The sequence below is a fragment of the Sciurus carolinensis genome, chromosome 2 (genome assembly GCF_902686445.1).
Source record: "Sciurus carolinensis chromosome 2, mSciCar1.2, whole genome shotgun sequence".
NCBI classification, from domain to species: Eukaryota; Metazoa; Chordata; class Mammalia; order Rodentia; family Sciuridae; genus Sciurus; species Sciurus carolinensis.
In genome coordinates this window covers 34,678,597-34,696,078 of record NC_062214.1, presented here as the reverse complement: position 1 = coordinate 34,696,078, position 17,482 = coordinate 34,678,597, and the positions used below count along the sequence as shown (strand labels likewise).

At 36.3% G+C, this 17,482-nt stretch overlaps 1 protein-coding gene across 3 annotated transcripts in view; it reads left to right on the top strand.

Moving 5' to 3' along the window:
• Pak5 (p21 (RAC1) activated kinase 5) overlaps window positions 1-17,482 on the top strand; it is a 414,668-nt gene that overhangs the window by 236,045 nt on the left and 161,141 nt on the right. For 2 of the 3 annotated variants that reach the window (XM_047541866.1, XM_047541865.1), the window contains one exon: window positions 1,983-2,133. The gene's annotated coding sequence lies outside the window, so the exon portion shown is untranslated. Of the gene's footprint in view, window positions 1-1,982; window positions 2,134-3,213; window positions 3,340-17,482 lie in introns of all 3 variants that reach the window. The other variant, XM_047541867.1, reaches the window with a different exon arrangement.

Genomic DNA, 17,482 nt, shown 5'->3' with positions numbered 1-17,482 from the left:
ACCATAAATGATGGTCTACATTCCAGATATTAAGGGGAATCTATGAAAATAAAATTCACAGAATAGAACTTACATGAAACTCAGTTATGTTTAGTGATGGATGCATCTCTATCTAAATAATACATACATATCATAATCATAGGCTTCTACTCATAAGTCAAATTGTGAATGAACTAGAACATTCCCCCAAAGCTTTTTGGCACCAAAAGCTAAATTGAAAGATTAAAAAATGTGTGGTCAATTTGTCCTAAGTAACAGCATCAGCTAACCTTCTTTAGTATTCACTATTGGCCAGTTAGTCTACATAGGCCATTTTTAGTTTACCCTACAGATCACTCTGTGTTCTATAAAATGACGCTTGTCTCCGTTTTTTCAGATGAGTCAGTAATCCCAGGAAATGTGGCATCATCTCAAATAGTGCAGCTAGTATAGGTGGAGCCATTATGTTGATACCAAAGCCAACCTCTGCCTTTTGAAGGTTGTAAATGCAAATATTAATTTTAATCAGCATCAACACATCCTATTAAAATGTACATTAATCACAGGTTCAGACTGACCTAGCTATTATCTAAATACAGCCTACTAAACACTCAGATTGCTCTTTTTTATTCAGATTGCTCTTTTTAAACTCAATAATGGAGTTATGGCTTTATTAGATAGTTTTCTTAGTTACATTCTTAGGGAAAAATTTGAGAGGAGAGTTTTACTGGTGATTTGGTACATGTTAAAGGAAGTTTGTGGTGTCAGATATTTCTTTGGTGGATCTGATTACTTTCAGTGCAAATGGAAAAATTTAAGTAATACTAATTTTAGGAAATAAAAATTTTAAATGACCAATTGTATAGAAAATACAATTGGTATACAATGGTACTAATGAAGTATAAGTTAAGATGCATTTATTTAGTGTTATTTTTATTTTTATTTATTTTAGTTCCTGGACTTTGGAGCTATCCTATAAATAGGATAGGAAAGAGTAACTGCTTTTAGTTCCTAGAACTTTTGTGAAAAATATGAAGTCAATATTTAGTCCCTCCCTACCCTATCTGCATAGTATTCATGGTTTGCTCATTTAATTGTCAGCATTGTGGTGAACCATAAGCAAGGTTAAGAACTCATACATTAAACTTTGAGCCAATGTGTATATAGTCGATCATCATTATTTGTATATGCAAATTCACCTTTTCATATTTTTCAAGATTTTGTGATTCGTGTAAGGCATTTTCATATTTGGAATTCTCCCTCATGTGCAGCCTATAGTACAGAAATCCCTATTTGGTGTTTTTAAAATAGAAGGCTATCATGTGTCTTATGAAGAAAATACATGATAGATAAACTGGATCCAGGCAGGAGTTCACAAGGCTGTTGGATGTGAATTCAGTGGTGAAGAATCAACAGTACATGTTAAATAATGTGTTTTCAGCAGAAATTTGAATAAAATGATTCAAATGTATTGATTGATTGACAAAAGTTTTGAGGCAAGAATCCTATATATCCTGTGTTTCCTTGGAGGGCAGTTGCTCAGTATTTGCTAATTCAGTGTGCGTGATGACTTTGTAGAACATAAGTACTTCACAAAATGAAAATCAGTTGTCTTTCCAATATAAATTAGCAGTTAGTGGGTTAGATCCAGAGATGGAAGGACCAAAGGTGCAATTCCTGTCCCCATAAGGCTCACCATCTATTGTGGAGATGGATTCATAATAAAATTATTGCATAGAGTAGAGAAAGTGCTGTAATACAGATGTAAACAAGGTGCTAAGAGAAGTCTTACACTACCTGGGTGTATCCAGGTAATAATATGTAGCTTTACAGCTGCATGCCTGAGAAAAATAATATAAACAGTAAAGAAAGGATTTATCACATGTAAGAGATAGTAGAGGATATATTTATTTTTAATAAGTATTTTTAAGGTATATATTTACTTTTAAACAAAGCATAATGTTGGGAGGTTTCTGAGTCATGTTGGTGCCATGTTTTTACAGAAATACACTGTGGAGAAATGCTTCTGCCTCTTGCCAAAATGAACACCGAAGAAAAATGAAGAAGACTGAAGATTTGCAACGAAAAGTCACAGAACAGAAATAGCTGCACACATCTGTAGTCTTTAATCCATCTACAGCCATCGTAAAAAAGGTGGGGAGTAAGTTGCATTGTGATTTTGGCCTTTTAAATTTTATTTTAAATTATACAATACTAAAAAGGCAGAATAGTGCAGGTATTTATTCAATAAATATTCAGAGGACTACTTCTGCACTCTGCAGACTGTTGTAGTGACTTAGGAATACAATAGTGGGTTAAAATTGCAAAGGTATAGCTTTGGAGGAATTGACTTTCTAGGATAAGAGGTAAGTCTGTAAACACACGGAAAGGAAACCGGCAGGCATGATGTTTATGAACATGGAAAACAGTTTCATGATATAAAGGGTGGTTGAGGGGCTACTTTAGTTAGGGTGTCAGAGCACATCCCCAGAGAATTTGAGCTGAGGGTTAAATGATGGAAAAAAGATCATGTACCATGACCTGGGATCTAGTTGGATATGATCAAGGCTTAACTAGCCAGTCTGTATGGCTTGAAAAGAAGGGATTTGGAGAAGCATGATGGAGGACACGAATTTGGAGGACGTGTTAGATGTAGAAAATCATCTTGATTTTATTCCAGTGAATACAGAAGTCACAAAAGAGCCATATTATCAGAGGAGTAAAAGAATTTATGTAGGGTGATTATCTTAATCCAAAAATTAAAAAACTGATATGCTTCAAAATTCAAAACTTTTTGAGCACCAACCTGAAGTATTTTTGAGTTTGAGATTTTCAGATTAGGTTTGCTCAACCAGTGAAGTCTTTGCAAAGTCCAAAATCTGCAAAAAACAAATCTGAACTCTGAAACACTTCTGGTCTCACGCATTTTGGATAAGGGCCACTCAACCTATATATTTTTAAAAGGGCATTCTGCTTTACTATACCTAGCTAGTTGGCATGGGAGCTTCAGTAGAGGAAAACAGGGTACATTCACCCAGGTAAGAGGTACTGCTGTGTTGACTTAGGAACATGTCTTTGAAGATGAATGGATTTAAAATATATTTTGGATCTGTTCCAGAGCATAGATGACCATCAGTGCTCTTTATGAATCTCCAAACATAATTCTAATTTCCATGTGTAGACTATAATGTCCCTTTTTAAAATTTTTTTTATTTATCTTTTAATTTTTTACAGATTTTAATACACAATAAGCAGTTGTGAACAAATTGTGGTATATATGTCTGACCTGCTTCTGAAGCTTAGTGTGTTGATGTTAAATTATGAAAAGATAAAATTTTGCTCTGAAATCTCATATTCCAGGTGAGTTATCTTGTAACACACAGAGACTTGAGCCTTGCAGATGTACTTGAGACTCCTTTCCTGCTTATTTATTGCATGGTTCTTGAATTCAGGGGAATATTGTTTCTCAAACCACTGAGAGATATCTTACATGAAAAGTCTCCTTCTAGATAATAAGCATATGAATTTTTTAAGGACTTGAGGCTTAGGTCAGTCAAGCATGACTTTAAGACTAAAATTTTATACTGGTTTATTCCTAGATGGAACATTGAAAAAAAAAAAAAAGCTAAATACAACTTAAAATTGGTGTCTTAGAAGGAAAAGAACATATACATTTAAGCAAAATTTGCCAGAGAATGTAACATATTCAACAATTAAGGTTTTATGTCTTGGAGTGTATACCATTGTACAAAGTTCACAGGGGAGGTGGGTGGATAATGAATGTGAAGGTTCAAGTTTGCAAGAAGCCATCAGAAGCCATTGTTAGAGCATGGACCACCTGGAGGTCTGTGTTCTGAAGAATTATTCATGATAACTCAACTGAATCATATTTTAAGATCTCAGTAAAATACAGAGTACTGCTTTCCAACTCTCATAACTGTAAAATGGTTCTCAAATTGGATGTTGTATAATCCTTCCTTTCTCACTCTAGATCCCTCTCAAAAACCCTTAGTTAACAGAAAACAACCTGAGCGAAGCAATTGAATAATTGAAGATTCATGCAATTCCACAAGATATACACATGTAAAGCTGTAATAGATGTGGTAGAGCAGGAGATATATAGCACAGACCAATATCAGAGAAACCTGAGATTTCCAGGTAAAATTCTCAGGGTCCTTTTCTCCTTCACAAGAGATACACTTCTTCCTCAGATCCTACACCATCAAGATACATGAGTGATACTTTGGTCTTAGGGGAACCAAGGCTCAAGCTTACTGAGAAGTATTCTGTACTCTACAACTCAAGTAACTGAAAGCAGACATGATGGACTTGTAAACAGGTACCAAAAAAAAAAAAAAACCCTAAAAACAAATCAGTACAGTTACATTACACAGAATAAACAAACTCTGGGGAACTTTTGGGTTTTTTTTAGCAACATATTATAAATCATTAGCTAGTACATTTCACCTCTGTCAATACAGAGTGTCCAGCAAAATAAGCATCATAGAGCTACCCAATATCAACTTCAAGTTTTTGTAATACACACAATTGGGCCATAAGGAAAACCTCAGAGAAGACTTAAAGGTGATGTACATATTCCTCAATTAGTCTTGTCACCTGCTGGACTGGATACAACTCTTTGATTAATTGTAGATCATTAAGAGGATATCAAAATTCCTAGGAAAATGATTGAATTCTGAAGCAATAAGGATAAAATAAGCCAGGAAGAGCGATGGTATCTTAGTTTGGTTGCCCAAGAAGCTTCTGGTGAGGCAAAAGAAAAAAAATTGGATACTGGTGTTTATTTGAAAGGTGATGTCAGTATACCTTTGTAGAAAAGTACATATGAGACAGGGAAAGAAATGAGTTTTCTCACTACTGTGACCAAGAGGAGCACAATCCCATTACGTAATTCTAGGATAGGGTGTAGAGAACACACCTTGGATTTAGCTAACCTAGGGCAAGGGAATTAGGGTAGTTAGCCAACCTCTTCCATCTGCCTTGGCTGAGGGCTGCTCCCTAGGGAAAGTGCGGAGTGTTAACTCCATGTTATCTATGGTATACCACACATGTGGACCAAGAGAACACCAACAGCCAAAGGAAGTCCTCAGGTGAAAAGTCCCAGGATGTTTGCTATTGAAAGCCACCATTAGGTCATCATGCCCAAAGAGATGAATGCTAAGGGGATGTGAATGGAGCACCTGCAGCTTCTGAGACAACAGTGATGATGGTCATGAAAATATTGATAGAGCTATCACTTATTTGATGAATTATAACCCAGGTATTATACAAAATGCTCTACATACATTTTAACATTTAATTCTTATTTGTTCAATACTCACTGCATGCAAGGTAGGGAAAAGTGAGGGGAATCTTTATACCTCATCACAACAATCCTGCATCATTTATATTATTCTAGTCCTCAGTTTATAAAAGAGCAGATGAGACTCAGCAAGGTTAACCAAATTCTCTGAAATAACACATGTAGGAAATAGAATTGGAATTCAAACCCTGGTTTGTCTGCCTCCAGAACCATCCCTTGGGTGACATTGCAATCCTTAACTAATCACTGATGTTTTTCTGACATTCATTTATTGAAAAATTGCAGGTATTATTTAAATTTGGGAATACATAAAAAAATACCCATTTTTTCATTTTTTCAAAGAGCCTGCATGTTTTTGGAAAAGACAGACAAGGAAATGTAGTGTTCCAGGACTCCAGTGAAAGTATGTTCCAGCTATTGAAAATGAGAAAGAAAGAGTGCATCACTTGTTGATGCATAACAACTCCATAACTCAGTGGCTCAAAACAACAGACATGCATTATTGCTCATTATGCTCATTATGAGTGAGTTAGGGAATTTTGCCAATGTGGCGGGGCTTTGCTGATCTTACATCATTTTACTTAGTCAATCACTTGACAGCCAGCTGTGGGCTGGATAGTCTAAGAAGGCTTCACTCATATATCTTATGATTGACTGGATGTAGCTGGGGCAACTTAATTCCCAAGCAGGTCAGCCAGGGCTTATTCAATGGCTGCTGAAATAATGCCAGTTGCACATCCTGCAGAATGAGTTAAAGTATTCTTGAGGCCAGGGCTCAGAGCAGCCACTGCTGCTGTATCACACAAGTCAAAGCAAATCACAGGCCAGCTCAATTTAAGGGATGTGGAAATTGACTCCATCTCTTGGTGCTAGGAGCTTCAAAGCCCCAATGCAAATGGGCATTGATAAAGGAAAGACTGGATTGCAAATAATCTATCAAGAAGAAAACATCTGAATAAATGCTTACAAAGTTAGTAAGCATTCCATAGTCAAATAAGGTAGGAAAGGAATTTAAATCAAGAAGAATAATAGGCAAACAAAGAAAAGAAAGATAAAGTGATTTGGGAGCAAGGAAGAAGATGAGGCAAGCATCATGAGAGACAGCAAGGGGAAAGGCCAGAAACATGTAAATGTATAGAACTTAGGAAAATAAAAGTTAATTTGGAGATTGAATAATATGTTAATGAAAAAAGTGAGCAGCAAATGGGAATGGGGCATAGTTTGGTTAAAGGATGAGCAGATAGGTGAATAGATAGATTGCTGTAGCACTATGGCAAAAACATTTACAAGATAATCTCACGAAAGGATTTATAGCATATTTATTTAAAAAAGAAGGAAGGGAAGAAAGTACTTTAATAGGCACTTGGGGAAAGAAATGAGGTTGAGAGTGATCTGAATGAAAGAACTTTGTAATGAAATAAACACATGATAGAAACTTCTGTGCTGCACCATTCATAAGCATGCTAAACATAATGGGTTTGTTTTTGTAAAAACTAATGATGGCTTTGGCTTTCAGTCCCACACCAAGGCTGTAGATGATCACTGGACAGTTTCCAGGACAGGTCTCTGTGAAGTTCCTTGACCCTAAGTGTATATATGTATTCACATTTGTCCATTGGTGTATGGGTGTGAAATGAAAATGTGCAATTCTTGAATTTTTCTACTTTAAGACTGAATTGTATAAATTAAACAGCCTGATTCTACAATTTTCTCAAGCTACTTTCATTGTCTTTCTGGGCCTATGTTTTAAGAGTGGTGTTTTTAGCTTAGCACACTGGTGCATGCCTATAATCTGAGCAACTCAGAAGTCTGAGACAGAAGGATCACAAATTCAAGGCCAATCTCAATCACTTAGCAAGGCCCTGTCTCAAAATTAAAAAAAAAAAAAAAAAAAATCAAAGGACTGTGGATATAGTTCAGTGGTAAAGCAATCCTGGGTTCAATCCCTAGTACCAAAAATAAATAAATAAATAAATAAATAAAAATAAAGTGGTGCTCTCCAGTTACCAGATGTAGCAAATCTTAGTGAGGCTTAACAGATTGACATTAGCATCTCAAGTTTCTGTGTAACATCAATGGGAACTTGACTATGGAAATAAATGCTGTCAAGTCCCATGAATGGAGAACCCAGGCCAAAATACTCACCCTTGTTGGCTTAGGGATTATATCGCATTCATTCTTCATTCCCAAATATATGGGTAATTCTTTACTCCTGATGTCTAAAAAGTGAAATAAATATTATTTTTTAAAAAAGGTAAAATAACTTTGCCATAGGAAAATAAGTACATTTTAAAAGCTGACAACAAAGATACGATATCTAAGAAACACTCTCTGGGAACTAAATAATTGATTAATTAATAATTTTTTTCTTCTGGGAACAAGCCACCTCCCCATTCAATCTCTTCACCTCCCTGAGAATGGCAACCACTTTCCTAATTTTATATCCTTTGTTCCCTTTAAGAAATTGGATCAAACATGAACACATCCCTATGTAATATATTATTATATATTATAGATTATATAATAATGAGGCCATACTTGTATAGCCTATAGGGGATTTGCTCATTTACTTCAATATTTATGTTTCTAAAGTTCACCAATGTCATTGTATATAACTGTAATTCATTTTCACAGCTAAATATTAACATCACATAAATTTATCACAGTTCACTTATCTATTCTCTAGTAGATTAACATGCTTGTCATTTCCATTTTCCATTGTGAATAATAATACTATGATCATTTTTTATCCATCTCCTGTTGTCTGTTCAATAGTTTTCAGGGAAATATACACAGGAATAGATTGCTAGTAGGATATAAGATAAAGATGATCAGTAATCACAGTTTGCCTGGGACTGAGGATTCCACAGGATGCAAGATTTTCAATGCTAAAACCAGTATAGTCTCATACAAAATGGTATAAGTGGTTACATAAAATATGCACATGTACCACTTTATAGCATAATGCTAAACTCTTTTGCATAAAGGTGCTAGCAATTTACACTCCCTTTGTATTACTCCCTGAGTATTCTTTTTGAACATAGTTCCTCCGTGCTTGGTGTTCTCGATATCTTAATTTTTACCAATCAATTGAGTGTGAAATGGAATCTTACCGTAATTTGATTTCCCTGGTTACTAATGAGGTTTAGCATCTTTTTGTGTTTTGTTCTCCATTTGTGTTTTCTCATCTATGAAATGCCTTCTTGCCTTCTCTATCTTTCATCTTCCTTCAGTTAGGTTGTTTTATTTAATGCATCTCTTCAGATTCTCTTGGTTTTATCATCACATCGACTTAGGACAATAGCACTCTTGACACTTTGAACTGAATGCATCTTTTGATAGAATAACCACCATGTACATTACAGTGTGTTTAGTAGCAGCCTTGGTCTTTACCTACTAGCTGCAATAGCACTGCTGCCAGTTGTGACAATCTAAAAAAAAAAAAAAAAAAATGCTTCTAAACATAAAAATATCCTAGCCAAAAAACCTCCTTGGGGACAAAATTATACCTGGTTGAGAAGGACTGACCTAGATCTTAGGATACTGTTTCTATGGGAAAGAGAAGAGAACAAAACAGATAAATTCCTTCCCTGTTCCTCTCTTTCATGGGCTGTTCCAAGGTACATTTCTCTAAACAACATTTTTAAAGGTATCCCATGTCATAGAAGAAGGATTTTCTAGGCATTGGTTGTACTTCTTCCTGGTTCACCAAAGTGCAGTGGCCAGAGCAGTAATGCATCACCTTGTCTTGTTTCCCACCCTTCCCTGCCCTGTTCCTTCCTCTTCTCTCTCCTTCCTTAGGATTGCATATTCTGATTAAAACATTAACACTTAATGTTTGTCTCTTGGTTTCCTCAGGAAACTGAGCAAATACAAATAGTTGTAGAAAAGACACCCTGTGGCTAGGATTTTGGAATTGTATTACTTACCTAGCATGATAGCAATAGGAATCACATTTTTAGTTGCAAATGGAAATGAAATACATCCTGGCATGGAGCAGCAGCACAATTGTTTAAGCTTTCACCAGTGGTAAATTGGGATAAAGGAAGGTCAAGTATTAGGAGATGGAGTCGCTGCAACACACTGATTATTAAGAGATTACAATGATGTGTCTTGTGGAGTAGGGTGACTAGTTTTGACTTACAAAAAGAAAATGTTAGGCTGTTGGATTAATTGCCAACTTAAGGCATATTTTAAAAGCCAGAGGACATCTATGGCAAATGTGAAGGAGATTTATCTCTGGTCAGACTGTAATGAAATTCAGGCCTGGGATCTGACTGTAAGGTTGGCATAGCTGTAAAGGAGACTGGTATCATAGCTTTGTAAGGTCTCCTATTTCAAGTATAAGACTGTGACTGAGTTGTTGAGACCAACATGAGTTCTTTAGTTGAATAAAGCTAGAGGGCCTTGATCATCTAAATTCCCCTAACCCATCCTGTAAGATAGTAGCAGTCCTTCTCCCTTAGGCCAATGGTTTTGGAAGCATCTTAGCTAAAGCAGATGCCTTATGATCCTTGCTCTCTATAGATCTTTTATGTCATTCCCCATTCCCTCCAAGACGATAACTAGGGCATTGCCTCAGCAGAGAAGTATAAGTCTCTCTCCAGGAATAAATAGCCTGCCCCCTAAACAAGTTGAAGTGCCTAATATGTGCCATCCAAACCAAGGAAACCAAAATGGGAGTGGATCTTGAAGATATTAGTGGTGGGGGGTGTAATAATGGTAGGTAGATCCGAGAGTAATCATTGACATAGAAGCATTTGCTCATAAATTGAATATTCAGCCTTTTATCAAGAACCCTTGGAACTGGTCCAGATAATATTTTGGGAGGGTTAAAAACCTGTGTGGTCTACAGGAAAGAAGAAAATTTTCAACTTCTTGGAGTGTCTTGCTTGATAAAGGATCAGATGGTTCAGGGAGGAGGGATAATAGAATGCATGTTAAAATGGTTTAGGTATAATCTGCAAACCTACCACTTCACTATATTCCTAAAGAGAACTCAGACAATACTCCTTTCACAAAGCCAATAAGGTATTCAAACTTCAGAAGGTTGTAAAGGTTATTATCTGTGGCTTAGGGTTGATGTTTGAAGAAGGCATTTTGGAGCTTCCCTCAAACAGTGGGATGATAGGACCAGCAATAACAGAAGCTAAGTCCACATTTACCATTAAAGGCAAGAGGGAGTATATGCTGTAATGGGAAGCAAAATCAAAGCAGCAGTCAGGGTGCCTTAAGCCATAGAAATCTGACAATGGCTAAGAGGTCCTGGAAATGTTTCAGACAAAATAATTGAGCAGCTGACTGAGATATCATACAATTTAGATAATGGAGTAGAGGATCAAGAGCTTATAACTACAGAGGAATATCATGATCCCTTTCCACTTTTCCATATTTAAGTTGATTTGCAGATGGTAAAGGGATGTGACTGTTAGCTTATTCTCATCTTGATTCCATTTTATATTTACATTTCACACAGTTAGTTTACATTTGTCTGCTAATTCTGTACATGAAGTACAATGGGTGCAGATTAACAGTTTGTTACATATTATCAACATTTGTTCTTAGTGGTGTTTTATATTACAGATAATATTTGATCATTGATATTAATATATGACAATCCTCAGGAACCAAATTGGGGGTATATTCCTGCACAGGGTGTTGTTGCTTTGCTTCCCCTAGATGTCAGGGACTATTCTGACCCTTTTCCAGGATTCCTCTCCAGGGTCTGAGTCTTGGATTTAACTGCTCAGCTTGGCCTTGCAAAAGGGCCTGATGCTTAGTCTCCAGATTGTGTTACAATGCTCCCTCAGGGCCAGCTTGCTTTGTTCATTAGTTTGGTCCCTATATAGGTTCCTGGTTTCATTTCTCTGTCCTTTACTTTCATTTACTAAGTAGTGAGCCTAGCAATTCATCACTTTTAAAATCCAAGACATATTTGAATATTAGCATAATGGTCCTTCAGATTATCTAGATTGCATACTACCAAAAATGAAATAACTCTGGCACCCTACTAACATTTTTGTCAGCATGAAAATAACTAAGAGCAATTAACAACTGCCCAGTGCCATAATCATAATGGAATTGGGTTTAGTCCAGGAAGTCTTTAATTGAATGGATCAGAGAGGCTGTTTTTGTAATCCCTTGTCAAATATCTTTCTCACGTGGTTAGCAGCTACTGATGAGAAGACTGGCCTGTGGGTGGACATACTGACTGAAGTTGCTCTAGGCAGAAGAAGCAAGCTATGCTGGCTGTCCTCTCCATACATTTTCTCTTACCTAACACCCATATTCACCACATACTGAGCTGTCCCTCTTGTTTCAATCATTTCTTAGAAACAAGCTTGTATATAGTACTTTTTAGAAAGATTTGCACACATTTCAAAGTTTGACATGGAAGAAGTCAAATTTTTAATGCTCCAGAATAATCACTTTGGAATAACCCAATCCCTATACTCTAAATGAGAGAAATATAAATGAACTTGACTGACAGGTCAGAGAGTAGAACAGGATTCTCATGCCCACAGAGACCAGGGAGTGTAAGGAACAGTAGACAGGGCTGGGGACTTTGCAGACAAAGGAATATGTGCCTGTGTCAATGCAGTGGCTCCTATTTAACTCTAATCTGTTATTAGTCTATTGGAACATGGGCTCAGGTCTACCAGGTATTCTAGTTTTTGGAGCAGTTTGAAAGTTACCACTTTCTGACATGAAATTTCCCAAATTTTAAATGTTGGGATATTACAAACAAAAATATACAAACAACAGAAAACTTGATTTTTGTAGAGAAATAAAATAATTGTAGGTAACCTATAAGGTGAATGTAGCCTGCATAGTAGTTCAAATTTAAACTACATGTAGCTTGAAATGGATGCTTTTCCATCTATAAGGTAGATTGATTATTTTATATCAGGGAACACACATTTTCTATCTTTTATATTTGCTTTTTATTTTCTTGAGATTTCTCCCCCGAGTACAACTTAAAATTCTGGTAGATATGTACCAATTAAAGTTACACACATGCATATACTTAACCCAGAAATTGTCCCCAAAAGTGTATACTCAAGCAATGTTAGTGCATAATGGATCCAGTCATAGTAATCCAAAACTAGATGCAAACCAGAAGGTCAACAACAGAAAAATGACAAATCTTGGTTTACTCATTTAATGGAATACTGTCAAAAATAAATACACTATTGATAATACAACAGGTGGATCTCAGATATTATATTGAGCAAACAGACCCCCCACGTGCAAATAAGTGTCATTTATATGGAAACCAAAAACAGACAAAATTAATCTTTGGGGAAAAAAAAAAAAAACTCATTTGGGCTGACCATGGTCAACACACACCTATAATCACAGTGGTGCAGGAAGCTAAGTCAGTAACTTAGCAAGGACCTGTCTCAAAATAAAAAATAGGCCAGGGATGTAGCTCAGTGGTAAATCTCTCCTGGTTTCAATCCCCGGTACCAAATAAGTAAGTAAATTAGAGAGAGAGAGAGAGAGAGAACAAACGCACTAGTTTGGAACACTAAATTAGATTTCTGGTTTTACAATTCAGGGATGATCACTTAGTCATTTGTAGGAGGTTTGCAAGTATTTCTGTTTGCCTCCAGTGTAAAGAAGTGAGTGCCTTCTTATCCTTCACCACCTGAGATGTCTCCTTTGCAAATAAAGATACACAGAGGTGAAGGCATCCTGATTCCTCATGTGATATGACATTCCATTTTTCCCAAATCCTCCAGGTTTCCCTCCTATATAAAACAAGTCCTGGGGCTGGGGAGATAGCTCAGTCGGTAGAGTGCTTGCCTTTCAAGCACAAGGCCCTGGGTTCGATCCCCAGCACCCAAAATAAATAAATAAATAAATAAAACAAGTCCTTCTCGCCATCAAACCATCACAGAAATTCAAAGTGTTCTGTAAAACCTGACAATCTTGAAGGAGTGGTACTTTGTAGTGCATGAATTCTGTGTACACACATCTCATATATTCCTCACAGCACCCTAGACTCTCTACATATTTTTAAAAAGTACACAGCAGAGTAGGACTTATCCTTTTACAAGCTTAATATTTCTTTAAATTTTCAAAAGGAATAAACTTAGGGGAAGAAAATACACAGTCAAGTCTGTTTCTCTATTAAAAATTTGTTTCCATCCAGATTGTTTCTCATGCCCTGGAGACAGATACATGAAGCCTTGACAGGAAGCAATTGGGAAGTACCTGAAAGAACTCCCAGCTTATTTTATTTGGCATCTGCTCTCTAGGGCAGAAAGTGAGTCAAGGAGATCCTGCAGTAGAAATCAAAGGAGTTATTGAAAAAGGGGAGGAATATACTGAGCCCGTAGGCCAGGAAAGGATTCTGATGGTAGTCAAAACTGTGTCATCCAAACACATATGTAAGTAGTAGTTGCTTATTGCAACTGAAACTGGCATGAAATGCAGACACCCAAGATGTGGTTGAAGCCCAGGGGCTATAGAGCAGGATGTTGTGTGCTCACAGGTCTCAGTTGACACTCTCACCAGCATTCCTAAAGGATGTGTTTCTGATTCAAAGTTACAGTTTTAGCTCTACAGTATTCAAACATTACTACTTAGAACATATAACATGATTAACAGCCAGACATGGTGGCATAAGCCTAATCCCAGCAACTTGGATGCTCAGGTGGGAAGATTATAGGTTCAAGGCCAGCCTCAGCAATTAAGCAAGGGACTCAGCAACTTAGTGAGACCAAACAGGCTGGGGATGTAACTCAGAGGTAAAGCAACCCTGAGTTGAATCCCCAGTACCAAAAAGCAAAAACATGGTAACTCAGAATCTCTATAAAACACATAACTTGTTTGTTTATAATAAAAGAAATATAGGAAGAATTGGAAACAGGTTTTTGTGTCCAATTTTCAGTTGGATACAGTTGGAGAATATGCTAAGTGAGATAAGCCAATCCCCAAAACCAAAGGCCGAATGATCTCTCTGATAAGCGGATGATGATACATAATGGGGGGTGGGAGGGAGGTAAGAATGGAGGAAGGATGGATTGTATAGAGGAAAAAGAGGGGTGGGGGGAGTAAAAATAACAGAATGAGACATTACTCTATGTACATGTATGATTACACAAATAGTGCAACTCTACTTTGTGTATAACCAGAGAAACAACAGTTGTACCCTGTGTGTGTACAGTTAATCAAAATAAATAAATTTAAAAATAAAAAATAAAAAGTCAAGTTAAATCTCAGTACAATAAGCTTCATGGAAATTTAGCATTTCATTCCATGGCATTTTCACTTGGCAAAACCAAAGGTAACCAGAATTGGTGACCTCAGTCCTCTTAGCTGTATCACTTACAGATGGCAGTGCAGCCTTGAGCTCCCTTCTTAACCTCTTTGAGATCTGAGTGAAGCAAAGTGAAATCACCTATTCTGCCTATTCCATAAATTTGGGATGAAAGAAAGTAAAGGTGTCTGAAGAAATTATAAAATTTGGGTGAGTGAACATTTTTCCCTGTGGCTTAGAAAGTCTTTTAAACATTCCTTGGATGAAATGCTCTCTGATTCTTACAACTAATGTTTGTTCTTAACTGGAAATGCAAGTGGACATTGTTAGGAAGGGTAACTAATGAGCATGCATCTTCCTGGGGAAGAGAGAAAATGTGTAGTTAAAAAGTACTGGTTTATAGTCTAGCCTCTATCCCTTTGTAGCTGCCCAATGGGGAAGCTCTTGGAGTTGTTTTTGCTAAGAAATATCAGTCTCTACCACTGTGATCCACTTATGTGTTATAAACATCAAATGAAATCATGTGTGAAAAGGCTTTAAAAGTACAAACAACATAAAAGCAGATATGGCTGAGACAGGCCATTCTTTCCTTTCTCAGAAAGATTTCTCAGCTTTATGTTCAGGAGTCTGATATAACTCATCCAGCCACTTGCCATTCTGTCTGATTATTTTTCTTTCTTTTACAAAACCCAAGAAGTAAAGACAGTAGCTAGCAAAGGGCATTTCATGTGTCAAATTCAACACAATGATCAGGCAGTTCTAACATCATGGCCTATTAGGAACTTAGAGACACTTTATGGTCAGTCTTTTATTGTATCAGCTTGGACATATCTGGTATCACGTCTGTTATTGTCTCAAGTGGGACTATTCAGGGCCAAAATATATTTTCTGAAAGCTTCCTTTTTAAGATAAATTATAATTATTCCTAATATGTTGTCAACACTAAGCTAGGTATGAGGATTTTTTTTTTAAATAAGCAAAGTTGTACCATGTTTGTAGACTTCAAGAAACCAGAAATCTATACAGTGAAAGAACACTTACAAAATAAAATGATACAGAAACAAGAACAAGAGGCATCATGCTGGCTGGCATGAAGAAGGATAGGACTTTGGAGTTGGAGATTAGATACAACTATGAGTCCTGGGAAATTTTTCTGAGAGGGGAAGTCTTTAAATGGGTACAGGAAACTGGTGGGATTTCAGTAGATACAGCGAAAGCAGAATGGGAAAGTCTCTGGACACATGATACAGTTTGCATCAACACACAATTAGATGAGTTTCCATGGCTATGTGTAAAAGACAGAGATGGGGCTAAAAAAGTATCTTAAAAGGGTAAAAAATCTATTGTTTAAAAAAACATTTATTGAGCATCTATTTTATAAAGCAGTGAACCAATATTAAGCACTCTTGCCCTTATGGGTTTACTTTCTTATAGGGAGAATTTCACTTAAAATCTGCATCTTCTCCAAATAAATGTTCAGATGGCAAGAAGTCTTTGGGGAAGGGGAATGTTTCTTGAAAGCAGAAAACAGGATGACTTAGCTCACTTTGTGTTAGAATAATAAGGAACCTCCAGCAATTTAGCTAACTGATCTTCCTGAGCTAGAATCTGGGACATGGAAAGAGGTTTATAAAGCATCCATTCATTCATTCAACAAATGTTTATTGGAATCCCACTAGATATCTAGGATTGCACTATGAGCTGGGGATAGTACAATGAGCAACACAGAAGAGGCTCCCTGCCTCTGAAGAGACATTCATCTAGTAATATTGAGCCTTTGAAAATCATTTACCCCAAACCAGGAAAACAGATATTTTTTAAAGGGTCTGGAGGTATAATTCAGTGACTAGCATATATGAGGCCCTAGGGTCAATCCTTAGTACCACCAAAAAATATAAAAGTTCCTGAAGCACCTCTTTATGTATTCACTTTATGCATTCAGAGCTAATAAGAGGAAAGTAGTTATTTGCTTTTTTCTATAATAGAATTTCCTTGCTCTGATTATTACTGTGTGGGCCCAAGTCTTTGCTTCTGCAAATTTAATAGATGCCTGTGGCAGTTGAAAATCATCAGAATGCAGAAAACTTTCTCCTATGCATCTGTTTCAGAGAGTGGTAGACAATTTGTCATGCCATGAAAGGTCTCATTTGGAATATGTGAGATGATAACCTGATTATAAGGTTACCCGCCCCCCACAAAAAATACCTCTGCTTTGGACAAGACAGTAAATTTACAATGTTGTAATACAGAGTTAATGTCATTTTATAAAACAAAAATATAGCTGTGTTGCTCTCAGGGTTCTCAAATCAAAAAACACATTAAAACCACAGAAATGGATTGCTATGCCCTCCCATATAGATTCTAATTCTGAAGAATTTTGCATTTCTAACAATTCCAGGTTGTATCTGTTCTGACAGTCCAGAGGGTACATGTTGAGAATCACTGTTTATATATATATATATATATATATATATATATATATATGAATATATGAATATAATATGTATATGGCTATAATATGAATATAATATTCATTGATCTATAGATATATCAGTCATAATATTTATGAAGTAGGTCTCTGTATTTCCTGTTAACTATGACCAGGTTGCCCAATAAGGTAGCCACTAGCTGCATGTGACTATGGAGCTCTTGAAGTATAGCTAGTACCACTTGTCAAATATTTGGATCTTGAAAATATTTTGGATCTTTTACATTAAATAAAATATATTTTAAAAATATTCATTTCAACTGATCATTTAAAATTTTAATGTGACTACTAGGAAATTTAAAATTATCATGTGTGTCTCACAGTAAATGTCCACTGGATAATATTGGTTTATGGAGTTTTTCCACATGTGTATGCTGAGGGTTGTGCTTTTTTGGGGGGGGCAGTTAATAAATATGTCTTTATT